We start from the raw sequence: 7502 nt of genomic DNA on the forward strand, positions 1-7502 counted from the left end.
AGTTTATCTTCGACTTAGGGGTCTTTAATATCCATTTGGTAGTTTATGCCTTTTTTCAAATCATGTGTCTGTAGTATTATATCCTTACCGATACGAAGCAACAATGTATCAGATACTTTTAAACAAACATACCTTTTTACTGTGCCTCCAATATCATTGGCACTATTAATTTTTTTTAATATTCTGAATTTGTTCTTAATGGAAATTCTTGGACTGTAAAATTCATAAAATCCTTGTCTTATGTCTCCAGAGACCTTTTATGAACTCTGTTTCCGGTGTCTAAACAATAGATTATCCCCACACCACGTTAATTTATCTTGTAGATATGAAAACATTATTGAAACACTAATCCACCATTTTCTACATAAGGAAATGCCTGTACTAAGTCAGGAATGTGAAAGGTGTTTTCCATTCGTTTGATTTGTTTGATCTTTTGATTTTGCCATTTGATAAGGGACTTTCTGTTTTGAATTTTCCTTGGAGTTCGGTATTTTTGTTATTTTACTTCTTGCTATACCTCGCAGTGTCTGCTTGAAAGTATGGTCTGTCTTTTTATCACAATATATTCATTTTTTTTTTCGGACGATAAATTGAAGTGAGTAGTATTTCAACTTGTTGTATGTCTTTAAACACAAGCTGGCTGAAAGCTATAGGAAACTTTTCTCCTTATTCTGTCAAAGATGATGTTATATAATCCAGTTTTTTTATTATATAACTTTGGCTGTCTTGTTTAAATATATTGAAGGCGGAACAGTAGCAAGCGGTGTTTGCGACATCAATTTCAAGATCCTCTTTTGTTCTGTTGTATTGCTGTCGACATTTTCTATTTTCTCTGTTCTGTTTTAATAAAAATCCAATTCGGGAAAATCATTATACTTACTCAGATGCATATCATTTGTCTCAGTCGATTGGTAGGGATAAAATCCTGGGCAGTCTTTGTTCAACTTTCTGGTGCTTGGAAAACAACGACTTATTATAATGTTCAATAGAGATCTGTTTTTGAAGTTGGTATCTTTAAATTATCTTTTGTAGTGTAAAGTATACTTGTCGCTGACATATTGAGTAGAAAATTACCTCACAGCGTTACCACTCTCCTTCTTTTCATTTTTTGAAAGGTTAGTTTTTTTATATGGGGAGGGGGTTGGTATTTGTTTAACTGACTTACTAGCTAACTAATTTTATTCAGTATAAAATCTAGAACAAAAAGGTCATCACTGAAATACATAAAAACATAGGGGGGGGGGGGAATAAAAAAGAAACAACAATGTTGTCACGTACAACAAACAAAAGACAAAACACACACATCAATTATGCAATTATTCCCACCGATGAATTTGTGATTGTGATACATATATCTATATATATATATATGTATATATGAAATCTGTTGAAAACATCAGTCTCAGTACAGTTTAATAAATATCTAAATTTATCAAAACCATGAAAATTACAAAGACATGATATATTGTTAATAATGTCATCATAAAACTTTTTCCTATAGTCTTGATAAAGATAGCATTCACATATAAAATGAAACTCATCTTCAATTTTGTTATCAAAAAGTAAAATAACAAAATTACCGAACTCCAAGGGAAATTCAAAACGGAAAGTCCTTTATAAAAGATCAAACACACCAAACAAATGGAAAACAGCTGTCATATTCCTGACTTGGTACAGGCATTTCCTTATGTAGAAAATGGTGGATACAATACATTGTTTACCATTCTTTGACCCAAAGGTGTATTATTTTATCTACCTTTTTCGATGTGTAAATCATGATTAGAAATTCTTAGCTTACAAAACTGTCTACTATATTGTATCGAGACATTTAACTGTGTATAAGTCTCAGGTTTATATTCCTTTTTTAGCTTGTAATATGTACGTAATTTTGTTTTGGTCTCCACCTGATAAACTTGAAAAGAAATATTTTTCAGATCTTTCTTGTAATCTTTTTTTCACTGAAGATGTGAGTTTTCCTTCTGACAGTGTTCCTTAATTATTTTAGACATGGTCAAAACCAATGAATTTTAGAAAATGAAAAATGTGTTTGTTAATCGATTGACTTACATGCTAATTTTGAAAAATTCAAGAGATTGTCTTTATATAAATATAGCGAGTATTTAAGATTCTGCAAAATGACAAATAAAGAAATCGGGAAGCGACCAAGTTTTGTCATTCTGGCAATGTCAAATGCATATTTAATGGCAACAATTACAAATTTACAAAAATCGAGTGTGAACCTTTTCAGGTGCAAAATTAAGAAAACTCTTTTCTAAATCATCGCTTATACCTGGTGTTAATCTTTTGTGTAGGTTAAGAATGTACGGTTTAACGCAAGAGTCAAAATGTTTTAACAGCAATTGTGTATTATTATATACACAATGAAATTTACATTTAATCATAAAAACTACTTTAAGAGCTTTTTTACTGAGATCTAAATGAACCTAATGTTTCATTACAATACCTTCTTTATTTTTTTCAGTTTCTAGCGATACTTCATTAATTGAAGATTATTCGCCGGACGTCGACTTTAAAATTTGATTTATAATTTACAAGGTAACCAGAAAAAGAAAACAAAATCAAAAATCAAAATAATATATGTACATTTGAAAAATAACATTTAGATAAAACTATATACATTTGATAACAATAACAGTTATGGATAGAAAACAGGAATTAGAGCGGATTCTGGGATCATACTCTTGAAACCCTGTACTGTACTGCATGAAACTATTTGCTGTGGCAATTGATTCAAATTTAAAACTGTACGCGAATAAAATGAATATATTATTACTGTCTGTAGAAAATAATCCTGTCCAGGAGTACAATCAACATTTAAAAGTTTATCAAAATATTTATATATTAGAACTCTGATCATTGATGATCTTGTCAGAATATTTAAATTTATTACGAATATCCCAATAAGACTTGTGATGTTTTTCTTCCAAATCCAGCAGGGAGTCAAGCACCTTTGCTTATACTGTCTGGTTTTTTTCCGTACTAGTTTTTTTATTGCTTTTTTAGTCTGTGGTAGTTCTTCAACTTTTCTTCATTTACAGAACAAATAGAGAGTGAACGAGAAGATACATTGACTCGCACTCATTGTAAAACTCTAAACTTGAATTCTTTTGGTTACGTATTTTAACTTTAATCATGTTTCACTTGGGAAGATTTAAATTACTTCTTATCTTCTCCAGAATGTTATGAAAAATATCTATTAAATCATTAGTGGCTTCATCAACCCCATTTCTTTGTAATACCCTGTCTTTACCTAAGAATAGTTGTACATTTGATTCATGTATATTCATTGTAGAAGTCTATGTGTAATGTCAGCTGATTCATATCTTGTGTATTAGATTGATATTTGGACAGGATTCCTGACTCGAGGAAGCATACACGTAATCAAAACATATATACGTACCACTTTTATACTTAAAGAACGTGTCCGTTCACTTAAACGTTTCCAGTCTCCTAAACTTGCCCACAAGACGTCACATTTGTAGTTGGTGTTTGACGCCATAAACGTGACTTTTCGTAAACACCCAAATTTGTCCATATTTTTATAATAACGTCAAATTGTGGCCACTTTTAAAAACAAAAGGATACGATATCGCATACAAATGAGTATTGTTTACAAAAAAACCAAGTTGAAATTTCATGTATAGATATCAAATTCAATACAAATTTTCTTTTTTTGAAACTTTCCTCTAGAAATTCTTATTTATTTAAGACTTAGATCTACACGAATTTATATTGAAAAGTCAATTATTATGAAACATCTTTAACACTTTTACTGACCTAAACATACTGACATACCGTACACTAATGCCTAATGCACAATGTTTGTCAACTTTCAATTTCTATTTTCCTCATGAATATGCATTAAACATTTACAACTGTGACTAACATTAAGATTTTCATTGTATAAATGTCTGGATTCCTTATCACAAAATACCATTATATATTGATTTATTTTATCATTTTTTTCTATGACCCTTCTGATTATTTTTTGCAGTTTGACGAGGTCCCCATTTTGAATTTCTTCTTTTAACTCCGTATTTCTTTCAATCTCCGGGAATTGTGTCCAAAATACCTCTACTTTCTATACTGAATGGTTCTCTCTTTATTGTTGTTCCTCATGATATGTTAGGGACTGCCATATGTCCTTTAATGTATTGTTGTTTGCTTAACGTCCAGTGGCAAAATTTGTATGCCTATTCAGGTCGAGCCTTAAATGTATTGATTTTTGTTTATTTATATGCATTAATATAAAAATAAGAAGATTATAAGAGAAAATGAATATGATTGCCAGCTGAGTGAGACAACTCTCCACAAAGGACCAAATGACGTAGACTTTAGCATCTATGTCACCATACTGCTTTTAACAAAGAGCAAAAAACATACAGCAAGGCAAGCTATTGTTTTGTACTTTTATCAGGCTGTTACTTTTCTCATTTGAATTGATTTAAATGTGTCATGTCGGGGCTTTTAATACATGTTTACAATGTTACTGTTAGAGTAAAAGTAAGCCAATAAAACAATTCTCAACAAGTGTCTTTTTTCGTTTAATGGATTTTGGTCTTGGTATGATATTTTTCTGTTTTTAACTGCCATTTTGTGAATAGAAAATGTATCTAACATTAACTTACCATACAATTAGTGACCTTTAACCAATATTATAAAACATACTTTTAAAGAACAGAAGATGTGTTCTGAAATACTTTTTTGTCCTTTAGTCTTTTGTAAATGCTATTGTATTGACAACATCATCACATCTCCTTATTTTCGTTTTCTTTTTTAATGTATAAGCAAGCACCATGTTAATACTTAACCAGGAGGATGAATGCAGTTTTTAAATTCTTATGTATAATGAAAATAAAGTTGTTTTTAGTTTAGCCTAATACCAATTATATCGAAAACTTAACCAAGTTTGATAACATCTTTTCTAAAGGAGTTTTTTTTTCAAAATCTTCAAGGTTTTTTTCTTTTTTATTCAATCGATTTTAAATTTTTACACTATTTTAATTCTATTGCTATGGTTATCGGACGCATACAATTTAGAAATAGTTGCTTTCATTTTAATCTTTTAAATGCAACGTCATAGTATATTTGTTACTTAAATAATTAATTAAAAAAAATATATTGAATGTAAAAGGGGCATTAGCTACGATTTAGACAAACCATTGAGGCATGATTGTTCTTGGTTTCAAAAATTAATAAAAGCGGTATATCTAAATGATAATTCGCTATTAGCAATCGGTTTGGTTAAATTTTGTAAAAATAACATAAAAACATCGCTGATATATTTCTGTCTTGTCAGCCAAACATTCGACATCGTTAAGGTGCGTATGCATCGGGCCTTCAGTTTGACTCTTACTTTGCGCATGTGTGTTTGAAACGAATATCATCTGAAAAAGTGAAACTGGGGAATGCAGCTACAGGAGGACCTATTCATTTATTGATTCGACCCTCAAAAATTAGTCTCATATAGGTTATTAGCAAATTTAATTTATACGTTCGTATGTATGAAATGAAATCAAACAGAACTAAGAAAGTGGACATTTGCTGTTGTTTACTTACCTGTCTATTTGTATTTATGTTTTCCTGTCTGTTTATATTTATACTTATAAAAGGGTCACATATTACCATCGACAGTTTTCAGGGGTCATGTCGATGGCTACTAGACCTTTTGAGTAACTGTCTACAGCTACAGCTGGGACAACGATACCGACAGGTAAAAGACCGTAAAATGTAAGGGATTGTCTCAAAAATAGTAATTATCGTTTGTGAATATTACTAGTACATGTTACCTACTGGCTTGAAACTATGTCTTACCAGTACATTTTATTTTGGTTTTAAAGCATTGTTAAAGTTCCCTTTATTTTTGAACTGAGTAATAAGAATAAATGGGGCCTCAATATTCCATTTAATAATTCAGGCGGTGAACTTCTAGTTTCCATAGTGAAATTTGAAAAATGAAAAACAACCTTTTAGTAGAAAATGTTTAGTCAAAAATAGTTGGCGGCTATAAATAAGGGACATGTCTCTACAATGTATGTTGATTTTTTTTGGCCTCAGATGCCTTCACAACGTACTAATTTCCTTAACTTTTTTTTTTAAATCGCTAGACTCAATCTAGCAGCCACTCCGCTAGCAGCCAGTTTTCAAACATGTCTATAGACCCAAAAGTTGCATAAGATTCAAACTTACTAAACGTTTTTATTTTATATAACCACTACAATATTTGTTTTAATTTGAATTTAGCAGTCGAAAACATTATTCAATGAATTTTGAAATTTCATTTCCTGTTCAATATTTAAACACTGAAACAATGAAATTATTTGAATATTGGCAAAATTTTCTTGTTACATGGTATCGACTTTTCCATCGGAAAATGTTTGTTCGATATTGTGTGAAATAGCATTTCCTGTAAAATAGTTCCTAAAAATAACAATATTTCAACGCTACAAGAATACAAAGTTGCGTTCGTACTGTAATACTTTCATGGCAGCCAAATCTGTTTTAGCGAATCATTCTCTTTCTATAACAATGGGTTTCGCTTAGTTTTGATGACACGCAGGTTTTTTTTCAGTAATTATAGTATGATGTGCAGGGACATTACTAATTACAATGTAGCTGTATAACCAATTTTAAGAAAAATCCGTGCTATAGCCCACCTGGATATTTTAGTCAAGCATGCCTAAGGGTCCCAACTTTCATTTGCACCTAGTGTGGAAAAAAGTATTGCCGTAGGAAATTTTTTATTAACTTTGAAAGTTAGGGTGGGGTGGGGTGTCGGACTCCAACTTTTGACCTATTAAAAAAAACTAAAAGATACTTCACCCAGGATTTTTTTCTCAAGCAAACTTAGTTCCCCAACTTCTGTTTTTTTCTGTTATGGAAAAAGGACTTTGATGCAGTTAACCATAATTTTGTCATATTCGGTTGTAAGTGATCGCTTAGATTTAGCCGTATGTTTCAATTGAACAATCACTCTGTCGAGGTATTCCTTGGTTTCTTCGCCCATCGATAGGTGCTCCGGAAGGGTAAGTAGATCCTGCTCCACATGTGGCACCCGTCGTGTTGCTTATGTTATTACAAATCAGGTAAATAGTCTAATTCGGTAAGTCACATTCGTGAAAAGGGAAGGGTATTATAGTTACGACATAAAGAACATATCCGATATCATCTGTGAAACGGTTTATTCCATAACGGTCAACCAACTCGTGATGGCGTCCATTTACTAATACTCCTGGTCATCATTCTATTCTTTACACTCTTTTTCATCTGACTCTTCCTAGTCCTTTCCATTCCATTTGACTTCATTCGACTCATACCTGTCATTTGTAGTGTCAAGCTCCGCGGCAATATACGCCAGAAACTTATTTTTAGTATATTCAATTCTCCAGTCCAGTATAAAACACTTTCCTGAAGACTGGAGGTGTATATGTACATATGGGTGCCTAAATCTACTGCCGTCAAATCACGACTCCATTCAAGAG

The sequence above is a fragment of the Mytilus californianus genome, unplaced genomic scaffold, assembly GCF_021869535.1.
Source record: "Mytilus californianus isolate M0D057914Y unplaced genomic scaffold, xbMytCali1.0.p SCAF_7, whole genome shotgun sequence".
In the NCBI taxonomy this organism is placed as follows: domain Eukaryota; kingdom Metazoa; phylum Mollusca; class Bivalvia; order Mytilida; family Mytilidae; genus Mytilus; species Mytilus californianus.